This window comes from Marmota marmota, unplaced genomic scaffold, assembly GCF_001458135.2.
Source record: "Marmota marmota marmota unplaced genomic scaffold, marMar, whole genome shotgun sequence".
NCBI lineage: Eukaryota > Metazoa > Chordata > Mammalia > Rodentia > Sciuridae > Marmota > Marmota marmota.
Genome location: NW_026000076.1, coordinates 7,954,638 through 7,966,575, shown reverse-complemented (window position 1 = coordinate 7,966,575; position 11,938 = coordinate 7,954,638). Strand labels below are relative to the sequence as shown.

Here is an 11,938-nt window from a genome sequence, read left to right as displayed (position 1 = left end):
GATCATTTAATGTTTCCATCTCCATCAATATTAAATTGTACAATCTTATAGAAAATAAGTAATCAAGTACTGAATAATTTTCAGTTATTGAGAGATTATTGACAAATTCTGGAAGAATTGCTCATGACAGTCGTTTCATTATATGAAGATTTTCTGTTTTAGAGATTATTATTTATCTTAAGACATTTTTTGCTGCAGTTTTTTGGTAGAGTAAATTATCTTGAGATGGAATTCACCCAAACCAGAGAGTTTATATACACTAGAGAATATTACCTGAATACCAATCTCAATCTATATTAGTTGTAATTATAGTAAACCTACAGGAAAAAAAATTTGAAATACTGCTAATATATTTTAAAACACTGGATATGTAAAGTAGCTTTAAAAAATAAAATAGCTATAACAAGAAGCCATTCTTTTACATGGAATGAAAATTTTTTTTCCTTCAATTTTTTTCTATTTGAGGAAGCAAAAACACATTTGCACTAAGATAGAGTAAACTAAGGAAAAAGAGCAAGCAGTAGCCTGCAGAAAGTAAAATGTAACACATTGTAGCTCCAATTACAGAACTGGTGAATAAGAAAGAAATAAATGAGACACAACACAACCATAAACACTTTCTATTTCTTACATTCAATGCTTCAAGTTATCAGTTTCAATTACAAAGAAAACATAAAAGGAGTTTGCAGTGAAAAAAGAAAGATGGAAAGTCAACCCAAGTGCATCTGTAAATCTATAAAATTTCCTCAAATATTAAAGGACATATTTTTAAAAATGAGGATGATAATGCTACTAACAGTAGAACATTTAGAATTCAAGTATTCCTACATATTTAATAATCTACTCAACATTAAAGGGCTTTATTAATAGCCCAATTATAACTAACAATTACAGGTACAAAAAATTACAGATAAAAAGGAGATAGAAACAGATAGATATAAATATGTGACACTTCAATTAGATATATTGCTTTTTACTGCTGTCTGAAGGGAATTTAAAAGTGCTTTTGAATTGGCCAATTAATTAGAGTTCTCCTCCTTATCTGTGGGGGCTATTTTTCAGGACCCTCAATGGATGCCTGAAACCACAGATAATACCAAACTCTATATATACTATCATTTTCCATATGTATCTATGAGAAACTTTCTCTTTTTCACTTCAAGGAAGCTCATCTTTGGCAGATCCAATTTACCAACATTACTACCCTTGTGCTTCGGGCCATTATTAAATAAAATAAGAGTTATTTGAACACAAGCACTGTGTTATTGGGCCAGTTGACATGATAACCAAAACAACTACTAAGTAACTGTGTTAGATAGCTATTCATTGCTGTAATCAATATATGAAGAATTTAGAGAAAAAATTTTGGCTCATGGTTTCAAAGGTTCAATCCATGCCCAGTCAACTGTGTAGCTCTGGGCCCGAGATAAGGGAGAACATCATTGCTGAAGGGTGTGGCAGAGGAAACCTACTCAGTTCCTAACAGACAAGAAGCAGACAGAAAGCATGCAAGGAGCCAAAGATAATATAAACCCGAGGGTATGCCCTCAGTGACCTACTTCTTCCAGAAATGCCCTACATGCTTACAGTTACCACCCATTAATCCATTCAAATTAGTAATCCATCAAATGGTTTAATTCACTGATTAGATTATAACATTCATAATCTAATTATTTCACCTCTGAATATTCCTGCATTGTCTCAGACTTGGGTTTTCAGGGGACATCTCATATTTAAGCCATAATTGTAACTAAAAGGTTGGTAGTGTATACAATGTGTATACACTGGATGCAAAGGGATGATTCATGACCCAGGACAGTTGGAACAGGACAGCACAAGATTTCAACATGCTATCTAGGACAGTATGCATTTTAAAATTTATAAATTGTTTACTTGTGGAACTGTCCATGTAATATTTTCAGACTATGGTTGACTATGAGTAGCTGAAACTGTGGAAAGTTAGGTGGGACCAACTTTAATCTGTTTTATTTTATCTTAGAGATGACAAACTGGAACTTCAAGGGAAAATGAATGACATTCACTCTTTCATCCATCCATTCATGCATACATTCACTGAACTTTTGGGCCTTGTGCTCAAAAGGGCTAATCTCTGTGTGAAGAACTGGGAATTCAAGGACAAATCAAACCTTATGCAGTATGTAGTGTGTAGTATTTACACTCTAGTGAGAAGAAGCAGAAGTTGCTTGCGCAAATATATTACAACTGTGAGGGAGTATCCAAAAGGAGCCATGTGAAGCTAGACAGAGGAGGAAAAAAATATGTTCTCAGTTCAAGAAAGTGTCCCCAAGGCAAAGGCATACAAGTAGAAGTTTGGAAGTTTTTTTTTTTTTCAACCCTGGGCCTCATTGAGTAAGGCGCCAGAGCCGTGTAGCATGAAGTTTGGAATCAGACAGTCCTGGGTTTGCATTCTATAGCTACTATTTACTAGTTATAAAATTTAAGGCAAGTTATCACCCTTAAACTTAGTTTCCTTTTCTGGGTCATTAAAGTGACAATAATCTCCTCTTTTCTGACTTATCATAAGGATAAATTTTAAAGTATAAAAGAAAATGCTCAGTAAAAAGTGCCCATTCTTAAGAATAAACAAACCTCTGCCATAACTCATGTGTCCTAATTGTCTAGACAAGTGCCACTTTTATAGCATGAGAACTTTCCTGGATTTGTCTTGCCTTTCCATTGAAATATAATGGCCAAAGTTATTTATTTATTTTTTAAAATATTTTTTAGTTGTCAATGGACCTTTATTTTATTTATTTATGTGCAGTGCCGAGAATTGAACCCAATGCCTCACACATGCTAAGCAAGTGCTCTACCACTGAGCCACAACCCAAGCACCTACAATGACCAACTTTAAATATGTACTGATTTTTCACTGTATGTGATGCAAACCCATAATGCCTGTCAATAGGAAGGGCAGCAGAATAGAATAGACATTATGATTGCTATATGTATATAGGTGACTCTATGACAAGTGTGATTCTGCAATCTGTACAATTAGAAAAATGAGAAATTATACCCCAATGATTTAAATGTATGAATTGCCAAGATCATTGTAATGTCATGTGTAGCTAATAAAAAAAAAAAAAAGAACGAAAAAAAAAATCAGGACAAAAATCAAGACCATGGAGGACCATACCTTTTCTTCTTGTGTCATCCAGAGTGTCCTTGAATAATATCTGTGGTATTGCAATATTTGTCTTCTTCAAAAGAAGATAGAATTAAAAATTTATGCAGTACTTTTGCAAATATCTACAAAATAAATTTGATAAATCTTTTTGAGAATTTATACCAGAAACAAACAAAAGACTGTTTGCTAGACTCTATAAAGAAGTGAATGAATATTGATAGACTTGTTTTATAATAATATCCTCTTAATCTGTTGAAAACCCCTACAAGGTTACTATATTGAAAATGGTCAATATATAACCATCTGAGTAATTTTCTAATTATGAGTAACTCATCAACAAAATGTTAGAGGTATCTATCTTCAATGCCACAGAAGATCTAATGTATCTTTCCATCAAACTGCTCCTTATACCCTATTCCACCAAATAACATTACTTGAGGGCCACCCCAAAGTCCAGATGGTCACAATCTCTACATCTAATTAATAACCAATGCTGAAGATAAGATCTATTTGATATTACTTAGTTTGAGCCCTCTGGATTTGCTTTAGTCCTTCATCATAATAGACCACTAGTCTACCTCCCTGTTTAATTCTACTTAGATGACCTCATATAGTTTGCTGAGTGATCTAACAAGAAAATGTGATCACAAAATGTAGAGGTAGAGTATCTCCCATCCCAAAAGTTACCCTAGTCCCTGGAACACTTGAATATTACAATACATGCCAAAATAATTATGGTTTCAGATTTTAAGATAGGGAGATTTTCCAGGGATATTTGATGTGTCCAATTTAATCACTTGAATCCTTAAACAGAACACTTTCTCTAGCCAGAGTCACAGAGATAGAGAGTAAAAAAGGAAGAAGAGATGCAGCAGAAAGGGAAGAAGGAGGGATACCAAGTGAGAGGAGAATTCAGGGTGTCCCTACTGGCTCTGGGATGGGGGGTCCTTTTGCATGAATACAGAGCAGCTCTGGAAGTTAAGGGTAATGCCCAGATGGCTGCCAGCAGGAAGTGAGACCTCAGTGCTATCCACAAGGGACTGGATTCTATGGAAAACCTGAATGACCCTGGGAACAGATTCTTCCCTAAAAGCTCCAGTAAGAAACAGTCCTGCAGACACCTTATTTCAGTCCATGTGTCAGACTTTTCTCTGATAGGAATTGTGGTAACTTGTTATAGCAACAATGAAAAACTAACACACAAGGCTCCAGTGACCTATGTCTCTCATCTCCAAAGGATAAAACCTAAGCTCCTTGCATAGTTCAAAATCTTGTTATTCTGTTCCCAACCTAACTTGCTCTTTGATGTTATCTTCTCCCATCATTCCCTGCTCTTTTCCTCCTTATCTCCCCATTCTCGGAATGCCTGTTATTCGATTACCTTCTGAATGTGTCAAACTGGGAGATTTCAATTCATTATTCATGTCCTAACCTAAAGACTATCTCTCTTTTTTTTTTTTTTTTTATTCTTCTATGAAGACTTCATTGACTTCAGCAGTTTTTCTTTCATTCACTCAGTATTTGTTGAGCACCTATTAAAGGCTAGGTACTATTTTAGGTGCTGTGAACAAGACATTACCAGTCCAATTTCTCATGGAGTTTCCAATCCAGTCCAGAGCAAGGAGAATAGCAACATTAAATAAATAAGCAATCAAATACACAATTAACATAATTTCACATTGTGATAAGCACTGTGGACAAAATGAAATGTGCAGCATGAGAATGTTTTGTTGCAAGAGAAACTACATTGCAAGAGAAGCTACATTATGAAAAGTGGCCAGAAAAAGGTTTGAAGGCAGATCTGTAGGTTGAGAATGAGTTGGCCACACAGGTGAGCTGTGGAGGACTAGCCCAGGCAACTCAGTGAAAAGTTATTTGAGCTTGGAATGTCCCAAGATTAGAGATATCTGCCTGGTTCAACAGTAACATGGAGGGGAATTGTGGACTAAGATGAGGCCCGAGAGATAACGACAGGGGCCAACATTCAGGGCCTTGTGGGCTGTGGTAAAGAGGAGGGATTTTATACTGAGTGCAAAGGAAAGCCATTGGGAAGGTTGTGAGTGATGTGATGTGACTAACACATAAGGGCATCTCTCTAGCTGCCCTGTGGAGAATGGACTATAGAAGAGTGATTATAGCAGCAGGAAGAGCAGTGAGAGGGCCTACAGGACAGGGAGAGCCAGAACTAGGAAAGGAGACAGCTGAGATGGTGCATAGTTGACAGACTGATGAGAGATCCTGTATGCGAAATCAAGAGCATTTGCTGACAGGTGAGCCTGGAGATAGAATCCATTAACTGTTCCTTAGTCCTAACATTCTTGACTTCTGAATTCCTTTCCTTAGAGCTGACTCCAGGTTTTAGCTTAAGTGGGTGGTGCCATTTACTTAGCTAGGGAGAGGAACAGGCAGGTCTAGGGTGAAAAACCAAGAACTCTGTTTATATTGTATGAAGTTCATATCTGTTAGACATCAAAGAGGAGATGTCAAACAGTTTTCTGTATGGGGCTGGAACAGGAGGGAGGTCAAGGATGGAAAGGTGAGACTGAAGTCATCATCACATGGAGGGTAATTAGACCTCAGTGCTCTCTCCATGCTCTCACTGTACTTTCTAGAGACCCCCAACTCAGCCTTGTCATGCTGCCTCCCAATTTGCTCCTTGTATGGGTGTCTTCCCTCTCTATTTGTAAGTCTTTGAGGCAAGAATTATGTGGTGTCTATTCTCCTTTCTGTATAACAAGTGCCCATTATATAGTAGTGTTCAATAAACAACTATCGAAAAAAATTAAAATGTTGGGGGGCTGAAGATGTAGCTCAGTGATAGGGCACTTGCCTAGCATGCAGGAAGCCTGGGTTCCATCCTTAGCACTGAAAAAATTGTTGGAAGAATAACAATCATGGGCTGGGGATATAGCTCAGTTGGTAGAGTGTTTGCTTCATGTGCATAGGGCCCTGGGTTCAATCCCCAGCACAAGAAAGACAGAAAGAAAGAAAAGAAAGAATAAGAATAATGATCATGGCAGCCATTGAGAGTTTGCTATGGGTTATCACCTACTGTTTAGTATTTTGAATTAGATACACACACATATATTTTCATATAGGCACATGTATACAGGAAAAGATCTGAAGTGTGCACACCAATTATTTTCAGTGGTTACCTGGGGAGAAGGAGCAGGGAGGATGAGAGAAGGAATTTTACTTCGTATGTTTTATTGTTTTAATTTTTTCAGTGAGCAGTTCATCCTTTTTGTACAACATTTGTAATTTTTAAATCAATGAGAACAAACAAAAGGAAATAAAAAGCTGAAGCATTGTTTCCTCATCGAAGGAGGACTTTGATATTCTACTTCATGCAACAAATAACATTGAAAACAGAAACAGATGTCCTTCATTCGAGCATGGAGAAGAAAGCAAAAGTAGGAGAACTTGCTTAAGAAAGAAAGATTTTAAAATAAAAGTAATCTCTTAGAATTTAATGTACACGAGCACATATGGCTTTCATTGTTTTGTTAATCATTTTACAAATGTAAAGGAGGACAGAAATAACTTGCTAATTTTACCACAAAAAAATATATTTGATAACCTTGAATGTGTTACCAAAGAGAACGTGTCCAAGGAAAGATAGATAAAACAAACAAAATATTAGAAAGGTTATCTGTGATTGAAATAAGTTTTTAGGTTGAACACTATGAAATTCTCATTTTTATGAATCAAAAATGGTAGCAAATCAGTTTTACAAGTTTCAACAAAACATATAAGGGTTTCATATGTACCTTTAAAAACAACAAAAATATATAAATAAAGTTTAAGTTTTATTTTTAATCACTTTAAAAAAAATATTCCATAAAGCTTTATTTATTTATTTATTTAGGTGGGGAATACCAGGGATTGAACTCAGGGGCACTCGACTACTGAGCCACACCCCAGGCCTATTTTGTATTTTATTTAGAGACAGGGTCTCACTGAATTGCTTAGTGCCTGGCTTTTGCTGAGGCTGGCTTTGAACTCATGATTTTCCTGTCTCAACCTCCTTGGTGGCTGGGATTACAGGTGTGCACCACCGCACACCTGTAATCCCAGCCACCTGGCTGTCTAATAAAGCTTTATAGGAGCCACCTGGCTCCTATAAAGCTTTATTAGACAAACCTGACAACTAATTTTTTCTCAGCTTTTTAATTTACTTTAATTTTTCTTTTTTGTACTGGGGGTTGAACCCAGGGGCACGTAACCACTGAGCCACATCCCCAGCCCTTTTTCTATATTTTATTTAGAGACAGGTCTCACTAATTGCTTAGGGCCTTACTAAATTGCTGAGGTTGGCTTTAAACCTGCTATGCTCCTGCCTCAGCCTCCCAAACTCCTGGGATTATAGGTGTGTACCACCACGTCTGGCAGGGAAACTCATCTTTTCATAATACATTCCAAGTATCGATGTTAATATTTAAGGGGACCATTCAGGTATCCTTTGTGCTTTATTAGTGTTTAAAGCAGAAAAGAAGAAAACAACTAAAACCAAATCCTTTCGTGAAATACTAGTGTTCAGTGAAGAAAGCTGGGTTCCATTCTCAGCACTGAAAAAAAAAATGTTGGAAGAATTATGATCATGGCCATCCTTGAGAGCTTGCTATGTTTAGACACTCACAGGTTATATGATCCTATTTTAAAGTATATATATATATATATATTTTCACATATGTATTTTCTACTGACAGCTAAATTTTGTGACAATCTCAAATTAAAGGTTATCAAAAAATTTAGATTGTTTTAAATCTAAGTTCATTTTTTAAGATCAAAGGAAAACAAAGGCCTAATTCACTGTAGACAGATATGTGTTAACAGCATACCAATTGAACAGATACTTGATTTAGAGTGAAAATATATCATGAGAAAAGGGAACACATTGTTGTGGGAAGGTAAATTAGTACAGTCACTATGGAGAACACTATGAAGATTCCTCAAAAAAAAAAAATCTATTATATGATCTAGTAATCCCATGAATTCAAAGGAAATGAAATTGGCATGTCAAATAGATACATATATGCCCATGTTTATTGCTGTACGATTTACAATAGCTAAGATATGTATTCAGCTTAAGTGTCCATCAACAGACAAATGGATAAAGAAAATGTGGTGTGTATATGCACAATGAAATATTATTCAGTCATAAAAAAGAATGATATTCTATTATTTGCAGAGAAATGGATGAAACTGGAGGACATTAAGTGACATAAGTCAGAAACAGAAAGATCACATGCTCTTTCATATGTGGATGCTAAAAAAGGTTGATTGGAATGTAGAATAGTGATTAATAGACAGGTGGAGGAAGAGAAGTCTAGAGGGAGTTTGGAAAACAACAATTACATAGAAATAATAAGTCGAGGCGCTACAGCACAGCAGAGACTATTGATCACAATAACCTATTGTATCTTTTATGAAGAACTAGAAGAGAGGAGCTTGCAGGCTCCAAGCACAAAATAGTGAGAAGGAGATAGAAACCTTAATTACCCTGATTTGATCAAAACATATTGTATATGTGTATTGAAATATCACACTGTACCCTGTAAATATGTACAATTAGAAAACTAATTAGTGAAAAATATGACATCATAAAAGAAAATAAAAGCAGAGAAAAGAAATTTACTATGACTGCAATCCTTAAATTATTGCTTGAGGTATACTTTTCTATCTAGAAATTCATTTAAAAATAGTTTTACCATCCAAAAAATTAAAAACTTCAAATTGGACTAGTTTGTTTCATTAAAGCTAAGACCTCATCTACAAGAATTTCTTTTTTTAATATTTGTTTTTTAGTTTATATGGATATACTATCTTTATTTTACATTTATTGGATGCTGAGGATGAATCTAGTGTCTTAATCATGCTAGGCAAGTACTCTACCACTGAGCCAGGACCCCAATCCAAAAATTTTTTTTTGAGGGGGGGTACTAGGAATTGACTCAGGGGCACTCAACCACTGAGCCACATCCCCAGCCCTATTTTGTGTTTTATTTAGAGATAGAGTCTCACTGAGTTGCCTAGCATCTCGCTTTTGCTGACATTTGGCTTTGAACTTGGCATCCTCGTGCTTCAGCCTCCCAAGCCACTGGGATTATAAGCGTGTGCGCCACGCCCTGCTCTCTACTAGAAATTTCTATATCTTGAAGCACAAATTATAATCATTGTCCTTATTTTATTTTTAATTTTTTTAGTTGTAGATGGACAGTGTACCTTTATTTTATTTATTTATTTTCATGTGATGCTGAGGATCCAATCCAGTGCCTCACACATGCTAAGCAAGTGCTCTGCCACTGAGTTACACCTCCAGCCCCTGTCCATATTTTAATATCAGAATAATGTTCATCACCAAAGGTCCTATCCTGTCCTAGTAAAGGATTTTTTTTCAATGCAAATAGAATATATGTATTCAAAATTGCAGGAAAAGAAAAAAAAACAAAGAGGAAGGAGGATGGATGGAAGACAAAAAAAAGGAAAAGTAGAGGGGCTGGGGCTATAGCTCAGTGGTAAAGTGCTTGACTAGCAAGTGTGAGGCCCTGAGTTCAATCCTCAGCACCACATAAAAATAAATAAATAAAATAAAGGTACTGTTTCCATCTACAACTAAAGAAATAGAAAGAAAGAAAGAAAGAAAGAAAGAAAGAAAGAAAGAAAGAAAGAAAGAAAGAAAGAAAGAAAGAAAGAAAGAAAGAAAGAAAGAAAGAAAGAAAGAAAGAAAGAAAGAAAGAAAGAAAGAAAGAAAGAAAGAAAGAAGGAAAGAAAGAAAGAAAGAAAGGTAGAGGGAGTTATTCTGAAATGATAGGATTATTTCAAGAAATTGGTGAGTAGAATATACTATTGAGTTTCATGATGAACTAGAAACAAGCTCAATTCTGAAGGAACTATTGTCTCACAGCTGGGGGAAACTATGTTTGCCTTTCATTAAGGAAGACTGAGATCAAGCTCATAATGCTGACCAAAAAGATGCCTGCTGCCACCCAAACGGTGCAATTGTCTCATGTGAAGTCACTGTGCAATTCCAAAACACTGATCTGGAGCCTGAGAAGACCTCCTTCTTCCAGGTTTTGGGCATCACTACTAAAATTTCCAGGGGCATCAATGAAATCCTGAATGATATGCAGCTGATCAGTGGGACCTACTAAAGCCACACTTCTGAACATGCTGAAGACCACACCCCCACCCCTGATTCTCCTTTGGGCTGATCAGCCAACAGCTGTTTCGATAATGGCAGCATCTGTAACCCTAAAGTTTAAAATCACAAAGAAGACTGCACTCTACTTCCTGGTGGGCATCTGCAATGTTGCCAGTATTTGTCTGCAGATTGGTTACCCAACTATTGCCTCTGTGCCCCATTCTCTCATCAGTGTGTATAAATAGGTCCTGGCTTTGTCTGTGGGAACTTAATATACTTTTTTACTTACTGTAAAGATGGAGGGCTGCTCAGCTGATCCATCTGCATTTGTGGCTGCTGTCCCCATGACCCGTATTGGCTCCCCCCCCTGCTCCGGCCCTTGTTCCTGCTGTTGCCCTAGTCAAGGTTGAAGCCATGGAAGACCTGGAGGAGCTGGACAAGAATATGGGATTTGGTCTCTGGCTAATCACCAAAAAGCAATGAACTCTTACCAGCTTTATTCATTTATTTATTTATTTGGTACCAGGGATTGAACTTAGGGGCACTCGACCACCAAGCCACATCCCCAGCCTTATTTTGTATTTTATTTGGAGACAAGCTCACTGAGTTGCTTAGTGTCCCGATGTCGCTGAGGCTGGCTTTGAACTCATGATCCTCCTGCCTCAGCATCCCAAGCTGCTGGGATTACAGGCATGTGCCACCGCGCCTAGCTTGCCAACATTATTTTAAAACAAAGCAAAAAAAAAAAAATAGTACTGATACATGGTTTCCTTTCCTTTGACACAGAATAGTCTTTGTTGTGAGGAAATTTGATATACACATCTATAATTTTATAAAGATTTTGTTTGTATATGAGCTCTCCATGGTTTATGGACTCTGTCAGACATTTTCTTGCTCTTTTTTTTTTTTGAGAATAGTACATTCAACAGCATTTATTAATTCATATTAATTCATTCAACAAATGTATACTGAACACTTCCTCTGTACTAAACATTCAATTAACAGATATTTATGGACTCTGAGCCCTATGGTGTGCTTGTTTTGGGGATATCATGGATGAGTAACAGGCATGGTTCATGCCCTCACTAGTCAAGCAGGGAAGAATGATCATTAAGTCAATTATTACAATAAAGTCTGAAATGTCTTATGATTTGAAGAAATAAAGGATGTTACGAAAGTATATAGTGAGCTACTCACCTAATCTGGAATGAGTAGGGAAAGCCTTTCAGTGATCATAGTTGAGTTGCAATCTGGCCTGGGTGGGACCTAGGAATACAGGGATGTAATGACACAATCCCTGCCCCCAGGAAGCTTACAGTTTAATAGACCTCTAAACCATGTGAACTAACAACCTCAGCACAACCTGAGAGCCAGAAAGGAAGAGTATAAAAGAAGTTCAGAAGAAAGAGGTTCTGACAAGATCTGTATTGGAACAACATAAAAGATTTAATGTCTCTGAATGGATCTTGGAGAAGTGTAGACTTTGGTCTGGGGTTCAAGGGAGAAGGAAGATGTCCTGTATTGAAGGAAACTGCGGGGTATGTCTAATGGGCAGAGATTAGGCATAGGTAGCTACTTATCCCTTTTATCGTAAACATTCCGTCATAAACATTTCAAACATAAAACAAAGTTGAATGAATATTACA

At 36.6% G+C, this 11,938-nt stretch overlaps 1 pseudogene; it reads left to right on the top strand.

The window, feature by feature from the left end:
* Window positions 1-5,390: 5,390 nt before the first annotated feature.
* On the top strand, window positions 5,391-10,775 carry LOC107155060 (annotated as a pseudogene).
* The last annotated feature ends 1,163 nt before the right edge of the window (window positions 10,776-11,938 follow it).